The sequence below is a fragment of the Schistocerca cancellata genome, chromosome 3 (genome assembly GCF_023864275.1).
Source record: "Schistocerca cancellata isolate TAMUIC-IGC-003103 chromosome 3, iqSchCanc2.1, whole genome shotgun sequence".
Lineage (NCBI taxonomy): Eukaryota > Metazoa > Arthropoda > Insecta > Orthoptera > Acrididae > Schistocerca > Schistocerca cancellata.
The window spans coordinates 571,048,012-571,067,761 of NC_064628.1; positions in this window are offsets into that span (position 1 = coordinate 571,048,012).

Below are 19,750 nucleotides of genomic sequence, written 5' to 3' on the forward strand. Positions count from 1 at the left end.
GAAGTTAAACACAAATAGAACGACGTTAAAGTCTTTATTTATGAATGTAAAAGATTGCTTACACACACATCAAAAAAAGTATTACGTCACCCCGTTTCCCAGAACTCCTGAAGACAGATGTACACTGTGGATATTGTATCACAGGACCGTCCCTTTGACTGTTCAGAGATGTCACTAAACCCGCCCGAAGATATAAACAACCATGCATGAGCTACACCTGTTAGATGGAAGGGGTCTGACAGCCGACCCGTTCTAGTCATCCCACCAGGAAGGAGGTACACGGCTCATGTCTGCAGTTCAGCTCTGCCTAGACAGTCAATACCGCAGTTCGATCGCGACAGCATTTTTACTTTGTGCCAGAAGGCTCTCAACAAGGGAAGCGACCAGGCCTCTTGGAGAGAACCAAAGCGATGTTGTTCGGATATGGAGGAGATATGGAGAGACAGGAACTGTGGATGACATGCCTCGTTCAGGGCTATTACTACTACAGTGGATGACCGCTACCTACGGATTATAGCTGGAGGAACCCTGACAGCAACGAATGTTGAATAATGCGTTTCGTGCAGCCCCAGGACCTTATGTTACGACTCAAACTGTGCGCAATGGGCTGCATGATGCGGAACGTCACTCCCGACGTCCATGGGGAGGGCCATCTTTGCAACCACGACACCATGCAGTGCAGTACAGATAGGCCCAACAACATGCCGAATGGACCGCTCACGATTGTCATCACATTCTCTTCACCGATGAGGGTCTCATATGCCTTCAACCAGACCATCGTCAGAGACGTGTTTGGAGGCAACCCGTTCAGGCTGAACGCCTGAGACACAACATCCAGCGAGTGCAGCAAGGTGGAGGTTCCCTAATGTTTTGGGATGTCATTATCAGTGGCTGAACTACGCCGTTGGTGGCCATGGAAGGCGCCGTGACGGCTGTACGATACATGAATGCCATCCTCTGACCGATAGTACAACCATATCAGCAGCATATTGGCGAGGCATTCGTCTTCATGGACGACAGTTCGAGCCCTCATCGTGTACATCTTCTGAATGACTCCATCATGATAACGACGTCGCTTGGCTAGAGTGACCAGGAAGTTCTCCAGACATGAACCTCATCGAACATGCCTGGGATTGATTGAAAAGGGCTGTTTATGGACGACGTGACCCACCACCAACCACTCTGAGGGATCTACACTGAATCGCCGTTGAGGAGTGGGACAATCTGGATGAACAGCGCCTTACTGAACTTGTGGACAATATACCACGACGAATACAGGCATGGATCAATGCAAGAGGACGTGCTACTGGGTATTAGAGGTACCGGTGTGTACAACAGTCTGGACCACCACCTCTGAAGGTCCGTCTGTATGGTGGTACAACATGCTATGTGTGGTTTCCATGAGCAACAAAAACCGTGGAAATTATGTTTTGTTGACCTCTATTCCAATTTTCTGTACAGGTTCCACAACTCTCGGAACCGAGTTGATGCAAAACTTTTTTTAAGTGTATAATCTAACCACGAAAGAAATGTACTTATTTTCGTGCTGTTTACACAAAACGAAACAATATTATAAATCTCAGGGCCGATTTGACTGGGAATAGACACGACTCGGATATTAAGAGGGAGGAGGAGGGAACGAATCGTCTCACCATTCTTCTATATACACTCCTGGAAATGGAAAAAAGAACACATTGACACCGGTGTGTCAGACCCACCATACTTGCTCCGGACACTGCGAGAGGGCTGTACAAGCAATGATCACACGCACGGCACAGCGGACACACCAGGAACCGCGGTGTTGGCCGTCGAATGGCGCTAGCTGCGCAGCATTTGTGCACCGCCGCCGCCAGTGTCAGCCAGTTTGCCGTGGCATACGGAGCTCCATCGCAGTCTTTAACACTGGTAGCATGCCGCGACAGCGTGGACGTGAACCGTATGTGCAGTTGACGGACTTTGAGCGAGGGCGTATAGTGGGCATGCGGGAGGCCGGGTGGACGTACCGCCGAATTGCTCAACACGTGGGGCGTGAGGTCTCCACAGTACATCGATGTTGTCGCCAGTGGTCGGCGGAAGGTGCACGTGCCCGTCGATCTGGGACCGGACCGCAGCGACGCACGGATGCACGCCAAGACCGTAGGATCCTACGCAGTGCCGTAGGGGACCGCACCGCCACTTCCCAGCAAATTAGGGACACTGTTGCTCCTGGGGTATCGGCGAGGACCATTCGCAACCGTCTCCATGAAGCTGGGCTACGGTCCCGCACACCGTTAGGCCGTCTTCCGCTCACGCCCCAACATCGTGCAGCCCGCCTCCAGTGGTGTCGCGACAGGCGTGAATGGAGGGACGAATGGAGACGTGTCGTCTTCAGCGATGAGAGTCGCTTCTGCCTTGGTGCCAATGATGGTCGTATGCGTGTTTGGCGCCGTGCAGGTGAGCGCCACAATCAGGACTGCATACGACCGAGGCACACAGGGCCAACACCCGGCATCATGGTGTGGGGAGCGATCTCCTACACTGGCCGTACACCACTGGTGATCGTCGAGGGGACACTGAATAGTGCACGGTACATCCAAACCGTCATCGAACCCATCGTTCTACCATTCCTAGACCGGCAAGGGAACTTGCTGTTCCAACAGGACAATGCACGTCCGCATGTATCCCGTGCCACCCAACGTGCTCTAGAAGGTGTAAGTCAACTACCCTGGCCAGCAAGATCTCCGGATCTGTCCCCCATTGAGCATGTTTGGGACTGGATGAAGCGTCGTCTCACGCGGTCTGCACGTCCAGCACGAACGCTGGTCCAACTGAGGCGCCATGTGGAAATGGCATGGCAAGCCGTTCCACAGGACTACATCCAGCATCTCTACGATCGTCTCCATGGGAGAATAGCAGCCTGCATTGCTGCGAAAGGTGGATATACACTGTACTAGTGCCGACATTGTGCATGCTCTGTTGCCTGTGTCTATGTGCCTGTGGTTCTGTCAGTGTGGTCATGTGATGTATCTGACCCCAGGAATGTGTCAATAAAGTTTCCCCTTCCTGGGACAATGAATTCACGGTGTTCTTATTTCAATTTCCAGGAGTGTAGTTGTTGTATACTGCTGTCGGGGGCAGGCGCTGCGTCGGTATAGCGCGTCGCCTCGGAGCTGTGCTGTGCGAGTCGACTGCCCTCATCAGCAATCGCGGCGTTGAGGAAGGTCCCAGTTACGATCTCCACGTTGTGTGCCCATTGTCGGTTGTGCTATCACGGTGTCGGAAAGCGGATGTTGGCGATGGATGGAAGAGCTCCCATGTCCTCTCGCTTCCGCGGTGTCTCGACCATTCCCTTCTCACTTGCCCTCCATCTCTCAGCTCAACTCCTCTTTGAAATATTCTTCCTTTCAGCGTTGCCATTGGCGGACGAAATTTTCAATGGAGCCCAATGACAGGTCGCCGTTTCATAGCCATGCCCCTCTTTGCTGGGTGGAAATTTTCTATTTGGCGTGGGCTGGCGTGTGCCTCGTTAATTGGCATCTTTCTCACGATTTCACTTAAGATGTTTTCCTGCATTTCGAGGCTGTTGGAAGAGCAGCTATACAGCACTTCTTTATAACCGCTCTCTCTGCGTGAGCCCAGGACAGACTAATGTTTGGGCCCCCTCTCAAAATCTGCTGGCGTCTGATGATTTATAAGGAATGTCCTCACTGTCGAGAAAAACATATTCTTAAGAACACTGACTTCTTTCACACGCCTCCCTGCACCAATTCCCCATGCATTAAGCACGCTCTTCCCTGTTCCCGTGGGGTGCTGGAATTGTCAGCACATCCGTTCTTTCTAAGGCAGGTAAAATGACTGCCGTCAGGCCAGAAGAAATTAGATGCTTTCGCGAGTACATTCTTGGCGTTCCGTCCTAATGGCTGCAGATGTCCATCAGTTCTCGCAATGTTTCTCATTGTCAGACAGGCCTTTGCAGCGTGCCCCTCCTTGAGTGATGCGCGGGCATCCGCCCGGGCTTTCTGCTGTGTCTTTGCAGAATGACTGCCCTCTCCCCAGGGGCTACCCCCCAGGATGTCCGGCGCAACCGCTCGCGGCGTGTTGGCTGACGTATTGCATACACAGCTCCTTGTCATGACTATTACGCTTCTGATACAGAAGTTTAAAAGTCATGGCAGAGTGGCCCATCTACGTTCACTTGGCCTGTTGCACACTCACTTCAAAGAAAACAATAAATCCTCACTCTGTAACAGTTACACTAACACTTCATTCACTGATGTGGGATACTGTGGCTATATTAGATTTTCAGTTGTGCCCTAGCGTGTCAAACCCAACTGACCATTTATATGTATGATTGCCCTTAGTAAAAAGGTACAAGACATGTGCAGATAAGTAAATTTCGTTACAAATTAACTATTCATGAAGAACACCATTACATTGAACATAACGATAACGTCGCATATGCACACAAGACAAGACATGCAAAAATAAGTGAAGTTCAAAACAAGTAAATAGTACATGAGGAACACAAATAACGTTTAACCCAATGAATGTGATGATAACGTCACATATGTACACTAGACGAGACGTCCACACATATATGAAGATCAACACAAGTAAACAATACATGAGTAACATCAATAACATTGAACACAATGAAGATGATGATAATGTCAGAGACGTATGCATTATGCATGCAAAATAATCATGTATTCAAGACGAGTGTAAATCAAAATAAACCGCTCATAATAATATTGTTCAATTACATCACAGATGAGAATACTATACATATACACAATACACAGATTTAAGATATGTGAAACAAAAATGCACTTCACACACCAATAATGTTTATAAAAGTCTTATTTGTCAAATGACGACATGGAAAATATATAAAAAATAATTAACGCAAGTGACACAAGAGGTGACTTTAAGTGGCATTGTTCATCGAAGAGCTCTATAAAATCGATACAGAATAAACGTTAGTTCAATCGTCTGGTGACGCAGAACAATAAATTTTCCGATGACACACGTTATTGAACTGATAAGGTTACGATATATAGAATGGGACTGGTAGCACTGTCACGTTTTCGTCAACCATGTAGATGTTTTGTTACCTTAATTGATGTACAAAAATAAGATTTGTACCTTTTCTTCTTCCACAGAACCCACGATTAATATGTGTAAAGTACTCCTCACAGCTCTTTGGGAGTCCTCCTCCTCATTTACTGGGATGCACAATGTCAGCTATACCAGCTGCGTGGACTGACTCTAATGTCAAGAAAAAAGTTGTTCCTGTACTTAACTTTCTATTCCCTTAACTTAACCATGCAATTCATTTTAAATTAAATTCAGTAGTGTCAGTTGTGTGAGCCGTGCCAACACCTAGAATGTCAATAATCTAAAAACAAAACTTTTGTGTACCTTACTTTGTATACTAACGATTCCTTTACCCAATCTTTAAATTCTAACACGCAAAATAGTCCTAACATGCTTCGATCAATGTTTCATGCACTACTTAGCAAAGGTAAAATGTCTTCTCTGCAGGCTGCAAGGTACTTATGGTATGCCTCTGTACGCTGAAACAGAAGCCTTGCGATGTGCCGGGGTGGAGTTTGTATCTCTTTCATTCTGGTAGGTTTTGCATGAGAACTGGACATGCACTCAATGCCCTCCTTACGTACCACCTCATTGATTACGTGTACAACGGTAACGAAAGGAATTGATGGTAGGCCCTGCTAGTTGGTCAAATAAGGAGTGCACTATAATTTAATAAAAATCATTATCTACTCAGTAAAGAAAAAGGGAATTTTATCATAACAAATGACTGGGAATGGGATTCTGCATCTACACTCCTGGAGCCGGCCGAAGTGGCCGTGCGGTTAAAGGCGCTGCAGTCTGGAACCGCAAGACCGCTACGGTCGCAGGTTCGAATCCTGCCTCGGGCATGGATGTTTGTGATGTCCTTAGGTTAGTTAGGTTTAAGTAGTTCTAAGTTCTAGGGGACTAATGACCTCAGCAGTTGAGTCCCATAGTGCTCAGAGCCATTTGAACCTTTTTCTACACTCCTGGAAATTGAAATAAGAACACCGTGAATTCATTGTCCCAGGAAGGGGAAACTTTATTGACACATTCCTGGGGTCAGATACATCACATGATCACACTGACAGAACCACAGGCACATAGGCACAGGCAACAGAGCATGCACAATGTCGGCACTAGTACAGTGTATATCCACCTTTCGCAGCAATGCAGGCTGCTATTCTCCCATGGAGACGATCGTAGCGATGCTGGATGTAGTCCTGTGGAACGGCTTGCCATGCCATTTCCACCTGGCGCCTCAGTTGGACCAGCGTTCGTGCTGGACGTGCAGACCGCGTGAGACGACGCTTCATCCAGTCCCAAACATGCTCAATGGGGGACAGATCCGGAGATCTTGCTGGCCAGGGTAGTTGACTTACATCTTCTAGAGCACGTTGGGTGGCACGGGATACATGCGGACGTGCATTGTCCTGTTGGAACAGCAAGTTCCCTTGCCGGTCTAGGAATGGTAGAACGATGGGTTCGATGACGGTTTGGATGTACCGTGCACTATTCAGTGTCCCCTCGACGATCACCAGTGGTGTACGGCCAGTGTAGGAGATCGCTCCCCACACCATGATGCCGGGTGTTGGCCCTAAGTGCCTCGGTCGTATACAGTCCTGATTGTGGCGCTCACCTGCACGGCGCCAAACACGCATACGACCATCATTGGCACCAAGGCAGAAGCGACTCTCATCGCTGAAGACGACACGTCTCCATTCGTCCCTCCATTCACGCCTGTCGCGACACCACTGGAGGCGGGCTGCACGATGTTGGGGCGTGAGCGGAAGACGGCCTAACGGTGTGCGGGACCGTAGCCCAGCTTCATGGAGACGGTTGCGAATGGTCCTCGCCGATACCCCAGGAGCAACAGTGTCCCTAATTTGCTGGGAAGTGGCGGTGCGGTCCCCTACGGCACTGCGTAGGATCCTACGGTCTTGGCGTGCATCCGTGCGTCGCTGCGGTCCGGTCCCAGGTCGACGGGCACGTGCACCTTCCGCCGACCACTGGCGACAACATCGATGTACTGTGGAGACCTCACGCCCCACGTGTTGAGCAATTCGGCGGTACGTCTACCCGGCCTCCCGCATGCCCACTATACGCCCTCGCTCAAAGTCCGTCAACTGCACATACGGTTCACGTCCACGCTGTCGCGGCATGCTACCAGTGTTAAAGACTGCGATGGAGCTCCGTATGCCACGGCAAACTGGCTGACACTGACGGCGGCGGTGCACAAATGCTGCGCAGCTAGCGCCATTCGACGGCCAACACCGCGGTTCCTGGTGTGTCCGCTGTGCCGTGCGTGTGATCGTTGCTTGTACAGCCCTCTCGCAATGTCCGGAGCAAGTATGGTGGGTCTGACACACCAGTGTCAATGTGTTCTTTTTTCCATTTCCAGGAGTGTATTTCTGAAATGATATGCAGATTAAATATTACAGTGTGATTTAGTATAAATCAGAACACAAAGGTACTTGACTGTCAATACATACAGTAAGCTAAAGGGTAGGTTATACTGAACTATTATTTGAATAAGAGTTGGCTCGAGAACAAGGGACTCCTACTCTCTTTGATGCAATAGATTGACGATAGTGACTGGAGGTCCTAAGGAATCAAATATTACGCCCCCAACTATAATACAGTTTTGCGATTAGTATTGAGAGCTCAAATCGGATCTCGTGGAAAAACAAGCATGGTTGACTTGTAGCAATGCGAGCACGCGTGCTGCTGAAGACTTCAGTATAAAAATGATAGGTTCTACAATGCCAGAGCCGCAAAATACTTTACCAGTCCTGAAACCTGCAGCTCGTCGTCGGTAGGCAGCGTTCTGATGATGTAGGCACCGACTTCTGCTGTGCAGAAACTCTGTTACTCGTCCTGCCGGTACAGGCGCGGAAACAGAGTAGGAGTTTGGGTAGTGAGTCGCAGAATGAAACTGGGGTATGAGTGCAGTCACGCTCCACAACGATTAAGAAAAAGTGCGACAATGTCGCAAGACCAACCGATTCAGACAGAGACCAGATCCCGAAAAGCCCGGCGCTGGCACAAAGCAAGTGCGAAGCCAACGTTACTGAACTCCCCACTGCCCTCGAAAAACCACGAATCAGCATTCAGTGCTGATTCCAAAATTCCTCCACACTATCTCAGAACATCATTCGCACCAATAGCGACCCTTCCCTCCAATTTCAAGAGCTTTATGACGTCAACTAGCCTCAGTTGACCAATCATACCTCTGCTATTTTGCTGGGGGCACTGAACTTGCCATTTGACCGGCTACGAAAACAACATACTTCCACCACAGGCCACCTGGCGCCAGACAGACGCGCCCAGTAGGACACGGGCCACAAGTATTCTCAGAAACATGGAGACAATACAATCAGTCGGCGCCAGCAGTCTTCTTTTCAGACACGCAATAATGGTAAACACATGAACTGCGGCGACACTCAGACGGCGAAACTCGACCCAGGTCAGTCGTCCCGTCAGGCAATTAAGCCCATCACTGATGTAGGACTCTCTCAGTATTCGCGGAAGTGCAGCAGCCCCCCTCCCCCCTACCCCGGAAACACAGTATGCCGCATCCTATAGTGCGCGCCTCGCTGCAGCCCACCCAGAGAAGTAACAGAGGATATTAAAAGCAAGACCACATACAGTTCCCAACATGCAAAGCAATCAAGTGAAAAGTACTTTCAGCTCTCAGTACAAATTCTCTCATTAGGATAACCTTATTCGGCCTGTTCCCACTGTGAAATGATATGAAACATTAATAAAACTTATGAAATGAGAGGCGACATGCAAAAGAAGGCACGGAACCTCTCAGTCTCATCAAATATTTGGTTTTCATCTTTTACGCTAGAGTCATTACACTGAATACCTCGCATAGTAATAGAATAAAACATTGATCAGTCGCACTGTATTGCATTCAAATACCTACGACAAACAAACAAATAAAAATTGAATGACAAGGGAAATGGCAATGGGCTTGCGTGAGCTGCATGATAATCCCGCGCTATGGGAAATATCATTCTGTCAAATGCAAGCGGCTCCTCTCTGCCTTGCCCTGCGGATCGCTACGGTGCACGGAAGCCTGACACACACACATCACACACACACACACACACACGCACGCAACCGTCACAACGTCTCTCCACATTCACACCAAGTGTCCCACGTTTCAGACACCCTCAAAAATGACTACAGAAACTACGTATTAATTATTACAACAGAAAGTATGTTCAAAAAATACGACGTTTTATTAACAGTCATCAACAATATTCTTCAACAGTGCCGTCATATGCTGCTTTATTGGGCCACACATGCTCTAAGGCTGTGGGAGTTAAATGTCTCAAGTGCGGTCTCAAACATAATAAATAACATAAGAAATTGTTGTTGTCTGCAGCTTCTCCTGCTTCCGAGCGAGACGTCAGTTTTTGTCGCCACTTCGAAGCATGGAATGACCTCCGATCCTGCGAAAATCGTATGACTTTTGCACATATTACGACAGTGGAGTGAATAGCATTGTATTCTAGTACTGGCGAGTGGGCGCTAGCACATCTACGGCGCACTTCACAGTGGTTCTCTGCCACTCCGAAATCGCTTTCGCATTTTATACTCCACATGAGCCCCCCTGTTGCTGTGGGTGCTTCACCTTCAACGTTTTTCATTGTCTTGGTGCACTTGTCACGGGATTTGACTGTGGTCTCGCTCTGCATACTATCATGTTCCTTTCTTAGTGTGTCATCAGTAATCGCATGGGTGGCTTGGGGTATCACGGGAGCGTGCTCATTTACGGCCTCTGGCCCTCTAAACCCCAGCAGTATATATACGAGGGTCTCTAACCCACGACCAGTCACTTTGGTGGGCTGTGTTCGCGGGATTATAATCACGACTTAAGGACAGCAAACTTCATCTAGAACCCCTGTTCCCTCTATTAAATCACCTTTTACCTCCCGTGGCCATCTATGAAAATTTCCTCGTCCTCCCTAAATGTGACTATATTAACTGTGCCCTTTGTGTCCTCTGCACAACATGCGATCGGATCTTCGATCAAACTGACCACGGTTTTAGTGGTTCAATCCATGTCCACCGCTCTACTCGAGAGTATGTCATTCCCGATTGGCCAGCCGGTGTGGCGAGTTGTTCTAGGCACTTCAGTCTGGAACTGCGCGACCGTTACGGTCGCAGGTTCGAATCCTGCCTCGTGTATGGATGTGTGTGATGTCCTTAGGTTAGTTACGTTTAAGTAGTTTTATGTTCTAAGGGACTGATGAACTCAGATATTGTCCCATAGTGATCAGAGCCATTTGAACCATTCCCGATTATAAAATTGAGCGACAACCCCCAGATGACGATTCCTTTAACCTGGAAGGTACTTCTTAACGACAACAAGGTTTCTCTATATCCTTCCTTTTCGCCCTAAAAGCAGGAATTAGTGAGATGTTCAAATGTCTATGAATTCCTAAGGGACCAAACTACTTAGGTCATCGGGCCCTATATTTACACACTATTTAAACTAGCTCATGCTAAGAACAACACTCACACCTATTCCCGAGGGAGAACTCGAACCTCTGGCGGGAGTGGCCGCGCAGTCCGTGACATGACGCCTCAAACCGTGCAGCTAGTGTGATACCTTTTACGGGTATCTCATCTAACTTACTACCAATTTCTACTAGCTTTGAGTAAAAAGACGTTGAAAGTACCGTCACTTCCGACTCAGAATCTAGACATGCTATCGTCTTAATTCCGTCCACAGTTATTTCAATGAGGGGACACCGATTGTCCACTTTTTCCGGCAACTCTGGGTCACCACAGTACTGGCCAGTGTCGTCTTGCGTTTTTGATTGCCAGTTCTGCACAATGCGTATGTGACGGCGCTCCTCTACCGTGGCGTCCCCTGCAGTATCTCAATTTCTCTAGTCATTCATTTGTGAGATTTTACGCTCCTCTGCCTGAGGTGCGGTCAGAGGTGGTGAACCTGCAATATTCTCACCGTCTCTCGCATAATGCGACGTTTGCACGTAGATCACGTGGCGTCTTTGGTTTCGCACTTCGTTCCTGCCTTGTTCTCCATGGTGTGGACCATGACGTCTATCTCGTTCTCGCCTGTTCTCTCTTCTCTCCTTCGCCAGTTCTGTCTGTCATTGTGGTGCAGAAACCCTTGCGGTGCCCCATTTTCTGCCCTAATTGCTTGTCCATCTGCTGTCCTTTGCTTCTCCTGCTCTTCGATTTCGTCCAAGGACCTTAAAATATCGAGGAACTGTCCTCTCTACAGTGCCCCGACGAGTGCACGTTGTACATGAGCAGGACAATGCGAGCGCATCGCGCGGTACCATTCTTTTTCTGACATTCTGTCATCCAAGATGCCAGCCATAACGACAAAATGAGCAGCGTATGTTGCCTTGGATCGGCGTGACTCTGGCGCATACTGTCCCTGGTATATAATCTCTGCACTCGTCTGTGCGTCCAGGTTCCAGTACGATGGCAGAGAATTAGTGCAGGAATCCTTTTAACTCCTGTTTTTGCAAATTGTAAAGTCAAATCAAGCAGCCTCCTCCTGATCGAGCGCCTGGCGTTCAACGAGTAAAGCATTACTTTCCGCCATTCCTTTCGCACGCAGATAGGCCTCTAGATTCTTTAGATATGCCTTCCCGGGTGATTGCTGCGCGTTCGGCCGAACTTGGGCAGTGGTATGTCCATCCCATGCATCGGTAGCGCAGCCAGCAAATTCGTTGGCGTTACCTGCGTTACATTACCTTGTCGCATGGCAGACACTTCTTGCTCGAGGACTGACACTCGTGTATGTGTTTCCTTGGATGATTTACTTTCCTCATCTATGCGCACAAAGATATCAGTCTTCTTCTAGTTTACTCGCGTTTCTAAATTGTCAACCCTCGTCTCACACTCTTTTGTCACCTGATTTAGGTTGTTGGTGGCCTCCGTCCGGTTTCGGTCTCCAATTCGTGCCTAACTTCAGCGATTTGCCGGTCTAGTTTTTGATTGCAAAGTTTTAGTTCAGTTTTCAGTCTTTCAAACCGTGTTTCACTCTCCTCCCTTATGGCTGTTACCTCTGATATGTGTTTTTCTAATATAGTAAGAATTCGATCTAGTGGACTCTGTGTATCCCCTAAACGTGCCTTGTATTTCCTCGCTTGCCCCCGAACTTTCCTCATCTGGCTTGACTGTTTCCATATTTATCAGTCTCTCAGACCTCAGTTGCATAGAAAAACAATATTAAAACTTTAAAACACACAACAGAACGAACAGAGACAGTACAACGCTGATGGTAACACTGGTAATAGCGAACAGAACAATGGAAATCGTGGAACAGAATATTCGCAACAACAAACTACACGTTTTAAAACTACATAAAAAAAAACGAGGCTGTGGGAACCAAAACTCAGCCAGCCGATGTGGCCGTGCGGTTCTAGGCGCTTCAGTCTGGAACCGCGTGACCGCTACGGTCGCAGGTTCGAATCCTGCCTCGGGCATGGATGTGTGTGATGTCCTTCGGTTAGTTAGGTTTAAGTAGTTCTAAGTTCTAGGGGACTAATGACCTCAGATGTTAAGTCCCATAGTGCTCAGAGCCATTTGAACCAACCAAAACTCACTACACAATCTACCGCTATATCTACTTTATATGTTCATTTGCAACGCGCATAAACACACCATCCGTGCACCTGACATCTCATACAATGAGGTTAACGTTTGCTAATAATGGAATCAGGATTATTCCTGATTCGCGTCTTCAAACATAGAGGTTGTCACACTAAACACAACATGAGAGTGAAGTCACATCGAAGCCCCACGTTGAACGCCAAAAATTTAGTCAATTCTGTGAAATTATTTTGTGACATCTAATACCGTGAAACTTACCAATGAGGGCGCCCCACGCTGGACATCAAATATGTTGTGAAGTGGGAATTTTTCTCTCTGCTGTCGGTCATGAAATTACGAGCAGATGGCTAATAAGACTGCCCCATGTTAGGAGCCAACAATTAATTGATATCAATAATTAAATGAAATTAAACACAAATGCTTAGACATTAAGGTGTTCATTTATGAATGTAAGAGATTGCTTATATGATCAAACCATGAGAGAAATGTACTTATTTTCGTGCTGTTTGCACAAAACAAAACATAATCATAAACCTCCGCCCCGGCTTCCCGCTGCGTCCTTGCAGAATGGCTGCCCTCTCCCTGGGAACTAGCCCCAAGATGTCCGGCTCGGCTGCTTGCGGCGCGTTGGCGGAAGTGGCCTCGGTCGGACGTATTACAGCACATTGTCCGTCACAAAAGTTCTGAGACACTTTATTCCCGGCACAGAAGGATCGTCAGAAATAACTACCGTGTGACTTTTAATCAGCTGTAAACAACAGATGAACATGTGGGCCTTTAAAAAACTATTAATGGCCCTCAACTAGTTCCCTCATACTCAGAGTTGAAATATTAAAAGTTTTGGCTGGTTTCGTTGTCTAGGGGCTGGGATACGTAGTTGCCGCATTACAAGCCAAATATTACTGAGTCTACAGTATAGAATATGAATATAGACATGAATCGAATAATCGAATGGCCCTATCACTCGGCAATTGCGAATTTTGAATGTAACATAGAAATTTAAAAACGAAACATTGCAATTAAATAAAATCTGCAGGTACTATTTTAACGATTTTAAATGATCAGTACGATAGCAAAAGTACCTTTAAGAACGCCTTTTATTACTGGAAAACACTTATTGGTGTCGATGGTCCAGCAGTTAAATAAAATATAAGTAGAATAACAGGGAAATAATAGATTCCTACTTCACGTAATTAGTTACGAGCAACAACATACCTCGCGAGATATTTACTTTTAAACGGATACTACGTCTTCACTGCAGAGGCCATAGAAATATCACAAGTGCACCAGTCGGCACTATGAACTATTTCTATATCCCGAGACCACTCGCAAACTGCTCAACACTCTCCAAGTGTCCGCCGCGCGTGGTCTCGCGGTAGCGTTCTCGCTTCCCGAGCACGGGGTCCCGGGTTCGATTCCCGGCGGGGTCAGGGATTTTCACCTGCCTCGAGATGACTGGGTGTTTGTGTTGTCCTCATCATTTCATCATCATCCAGGAAAGTGGAGAAATTGGACTGAGCAAAGACTGGGTAATTGTACGGGCGCTGATAACCACGCAGTTGAGCGCCCCACAAACCAAACATCATCATCACTCTCCAAGTATTTCCAGCGACCGTCCACCGCGCCTTCCCATCCAGCGTTCCTGTGTCCTGTCTGACCCGCTGCTCCTCCCCCACTTCCACACAATCTCTCCATTGACTTCGGTAGTCGCCTACCGTAGTAACGAGCGCTATGATTGGCTAGAGCGCTCCCGCCATGTCTCCAATCCAACGCACACTCACAAACATATTGAAACACACACAAAATACAGGATTTACATTTAAATAACTTGAAATTAAATAAATATTCCTACGGCTGGACCGTAAACACGCTCTAACACACATTATTAAATACACAAACAAATCAAATAAACATACATCAAAGGAATAGCAACAAAAGTAGCCCAGTAGCCTAATGTCTCAGTGGTTCATAAACCACAGTAAATATTTGACCAATTTCTTCATGAACAGTATATATCGCAAATAAAAAAAATGGACGAATAAGTACATTTATAAGCATGCAGCTTATGACCTCCAATAACTCATGTAATATTCAAATTACATGTTTGTAATTCATACCAATTTAGGTTTACACTAATAGCTTTCTAAAGACACGTCTATCGACAAAATCGGATGAACCATTTAGATTTTGGAAACTCGTTGCTGGGTGTTACTTGTATAATTTACAGTCAGATACTAAACATTAAACTAATAAATATATTGAAAAACTGGTTACAACATCAGAATCGACTTGCAAATTATGGTAATGTACATGTTTCTTTTTGAGGTCTCATTATTCCTCTAACTATTATTAATATCTACATGAACTGTGAAATGTCTGCCATTATGGTATAACAAAGTCCGTCATCTTTGGCACTCCCAGGATACAAATCTCCTTCATCGACACAAAGCAGAGTCCTAGACACAGTGTCTGTATGGAATTCCCAGCCACACGGTCGGCCTGGACCACGCACTGGGGCTACCCCTCTTGCTCCGCCTAATGTTTGGCACCATGCGGTTGCTGGCGAGCCCCGATCGCTGAGCGGCCTGTGCAGCCACACCAACTCCGAACTTAGAGTATTTTCAGGACGCCACAACTAGCCCATTACCTCAAAAGCATTTGAGCAGTCAGTTGTGGGCAGGCAGTGTTCAGTAATGGATGTGTGCCCATAGTGTCTCTACATTTTTGTGTCGCAAATCGCAACGAAGCATCATGTTTAAATCATATATTGAAGACATTTGCACAGAATGTTTTGAAGAAGAGAAAAGTGTGTGGAAAGTTTGTTCCATATACTTTGACTCCAGAACAGAAACAACATTCCGTGGACACCAGCATGACTTGTTTGAAATTCAAGACACGGATAATTCTTTCATCACTGGTGACGACACCTGATGTTAACAGTACGAACCTACCAAAAAACGACAATGTGCAGAAATTCACATCAACAGCCAACACTTTCAATACATTCAGTTGAACAAAATCCCAAAGAACAGTTTTTCTGACAGTCTCACATGGTTGTGTGAACTTTCTGTGCATCGTACTCACGTGTGGAATTACTATGTGGAACATCTGAGGCATTAAAACCACCATCTAAACTTTTCTCTACTTCTGAGAAAACCAGTCTCGAATTTTTATGGCCTGACGTGGTAAATAAGGCATATCCACGACGTGTCTCAAATTTCGAGAATATTATGATTAGTTAATCACATTGAAATTGTTAAAAAACTATCAAGGCATCTGTCATTGTTTATGAATATACGTCTGCATCGAGACAGAAAGTCCGTTTCAGTCAGTTGCTTGTTACGTGTTCCTAAAAGCCATAGTCATTTTCGGACGTCAGAAATAAACCGTCTCCAATTAATGTAAAAAGCAGTTCAGTGGACAATTCCGGTGAAATAGGCAAGCATTTCGTTCAGCGTATTAGTAGTGGCCTTACAATGATGAGAACCATTTCATTCAGATGAAGTCTCAGTTTTTTTATGACGCTTCAATTAAAACATCTTGTTGTTTGACATTTCAGCGAGTCGAATGGTAGTGGCCAGCAGTAAGCAGTTATTTCTCTAACGCCACATGCTCTCGCTGTGTTGCCTCATAAATACAGGGTGGTTCAAAAAGAATACCACAACTTTAGGAATTTAAAACTCTGCAACGACAAAAGGCAGAGCTAAGCACTATCTGTCGGCGAATTAAGGGAGCTATAAAGTTTCATTTAGTTGTACATTTGTTCGCTTGAGGCGCTGTTGACTAGGCGCCAGCGTCAGTTGATGCTAAGATGGCGACCGCTCAATTGAGAATTGGCTGTTCCCTCAGCTCGAACAAGAAGCACAACAATTCATATTTCAGCAGGATGGAGCGCCACCACATTGTCACTTATCTGTCCGTAACTACCTGAACGTCTACTACCCGAGGCGATGGATCGGCCGCCAGGCAGCCCGTGACAGAGCACTTCATCACTGGCCTCCAAGAAGCCCTGATCTTACCCCCTGCGATTTTTTCTTATGGGGGTATGTTAAGGATATGGTGTTTCGGCCACCTCTCCCAGCCACCATTGATGATTTGAAACGAGAAATAACAGCAGCTATCCAAACTGTTACGCCTGATATGCTACAGAGAGTGTGGAACGAGTTGGAGTATCGGGTTGATATTGCTCGAGTGTCTGGAGGGGGCCATATTGAACATCTCTGAACTTGTTTTTGAGTGAAAAAAAATGAAGTATAACAGAAGGTTATATTATGTTTCTTTCATTAAATACACATTATTAAAATTGTGGTATCCTTTTTGAATCACCCTGTACATGCAGATCCTTGTTAACCGTATAGATTGCCCATACCTCCTCTTAACAGCAGCCTGCGAGCCACAAAATTATTTAATCCAACTTATAATATTTCTCACTCTAATATTTCACTGGAGGGGCACGACTGTTTTTTCTGTAGGTGTAATGATAAATAGAATCCAATCATATTAATTAAAACGTTTTTAAGTTCTATAAAATATAGCTTTAAGTTCTTGTTCATCAATTATTTTTTACTAAAGTCACAAGTTATTAACGTAATTTAGTCAAATAACTATTTCCTACACAAAAAAATTACATTCAAATTTGGTTAATTGCATATATGAATAATTTCAAATAATATCTACAATGATATAATCCTATGAATTTAGGACAATGAATGAAGAATGTCTCCCAATGAACGACACACTCACTAGTACAGGATGGTATTAGTGCTTACCAACATAAAATAGTACTATTTTATACAGTTACTGTTAGCTCAACATTCTAATATTTGGCTATAAAGAATATCGAAATCTGCAAGAAATCACATCTCGTGATAGCTGACTACCTAACTGGTATATCTTGACTTAAAATCACAAATAGATAGTGAAATGTTCGTTTAAATACTGGTAGCATTCAACAGATCGTAGACGTAACAGTTTTCATGAAATGACTGTCCGTTAATTAAACTTTTTCTTGCATGTAAAACACGAATCGATGGAGACAAATTTGAGTAATAGTAAGTCTGTGTCTCTCCGTGCTGACACACCATCTTACTTTGTAGTCTTTTCTAATGCTGTTGTATCTTAAGCTCATGTGTGTATTTATAGTATAGTTTTAGAAGTGTAAACGACAGAAAAAATGAGAAAACAAAGTGGCAAAGTACAGGGCTATTACAAATGATTGAAGCGATTTCATAAATTCACTGTAGCTCCATTCATTGACATATGGTCACGACCCACTACAGATACGTAGAAAAACTCATAAAGTTTTGTTCGGCTGAAGCCGCACTTCAGGTTTCTGCCTCCAGAGCGCTCGAGAGCGCAGTGAGACAGAATGGCGACAGGAGCCGACAAAGCGTATGTCGTGCTTGAAATGCACTCACATCAGTCAGTCATAACAGTGCAATGACACTTCAGGACGAAGTTCAACAAAGATCCACCAACTGCTAACTCCATTCGGCGATGGTATGCGCAGTTTAAAACTTCTGGATGCCTCTGTAAGGGGAAATCAACGGGTCGGCCTGCAGTGAGCGAAGAAACGGTTGAACGCGTGCGGACAAGTTTCACGCGTAGCCCGCGGAAGTCGACGAATAAAGCAAGCAGGGAGCTAAACGTACCACAGCCGACGGTTTGGAAAATCTTACGGAAAAGGCTAAAGCAGAAGCCTTACCGTTTACAATTGCTACAAGCCCTGACACCCGATGACAAAGTCAAACGCTTTGAATTTTCGGCGCGGTTGCTACAGCTCATGGAAGAGGATGCGTTCAGTGCGAAACTTGTTTTCAGTGGTGAAGCAACATTTTTTCTTAATGGTGAAGTGAACAGACACAATGTGCGAATCTGGGCGGTAGAGAATCCTCACGCATTAGTGCAGCAAATTCGCAATTCACCAAAAGTTAACGTGTTTTGTGCAATCTCACGGTTTAAAGTTTACGGCCCCTTTTTCTTCTGCGAAAATAACGTTACAGGACACGTGTATCTGGACATGCTGGAAAATTGGCTCATGCCACAACTGGAGACCGACAGCCCCGACTTCATCTTTCAACAGTATGGTGCTCCACCGCACTTCCATCATGATGTTCGGCATTTCTTAAACAGGAGATTGGAAAACGGATGGATCGGTCGTGGTGGAGATCATGATCAGCAATTCATTTCATGGCCTCCACGCTCTCCCGACTTAACCCCATGCGATTTCTTTCTGTGGGGTTATGTGAAAGATTCAGTGTTTAAACCTCCTCTATCAAGAAGCGTGCCAGAACTGCGAGCTCGCATCAACCATGCTTTCGAACTCATTGATGGGGACATGCTGCGCCGAGTGTGGGAGGAACTTGATTATCGGCTTGATGTCTGCCGAATCACTAAAGGAACACATATCGAACATTTGTGAATGCCTAAAAAAACTTTTTGAGTTTTTGTATGTGTGTGCAAAGCATTGTGAAAATATCTCAAATAATAAAGTTATTGTAGAGCTGTGAAATCGCTTCAATCATTTGTAATAACCCTGTATTTCTGCTGCTTGTTTAGCCAGTACAACAAATGTCATCCGAGAATTATGTCCCAAATAGTATGCATACTACACGATCCTCTCAAAATTGATTGGGAGCGAACTGGTTCTTCGTTACTTCAATCTGTCCTCATTCGCAACTTAGTATTGTCCAAAGTCCTCATACTCGTTCGAAACTAAACATCGTTATCTAGGTTGATGGTTCTTTGTTGTCTATCGTAGCTCCCCTATGATTATTACATTGTAGAAAGTATATACCTGTATCATGCAAATGGTAGACATGAGTGCAGATTGGTTATGCGGTGGTTACGGAATGAGAGTAAACTGCGGCACATAGCCCACCCCTTTCTAACAACGCTGAGTTGGTGCCAAGTTAAATATTTTCACCTGTAAGGTAGGTACTCCTCAACTGTGTTATATGTCACATTCAAAGGACACTGCAAATCATTAGGTATACATGTTGTCAGATGTTCTACGATATCAACCCTCCAGTCCCAGCTGCCTCAAAACGCCGGTAGGGGAAATTTATTCCAATAACGGTTTTTA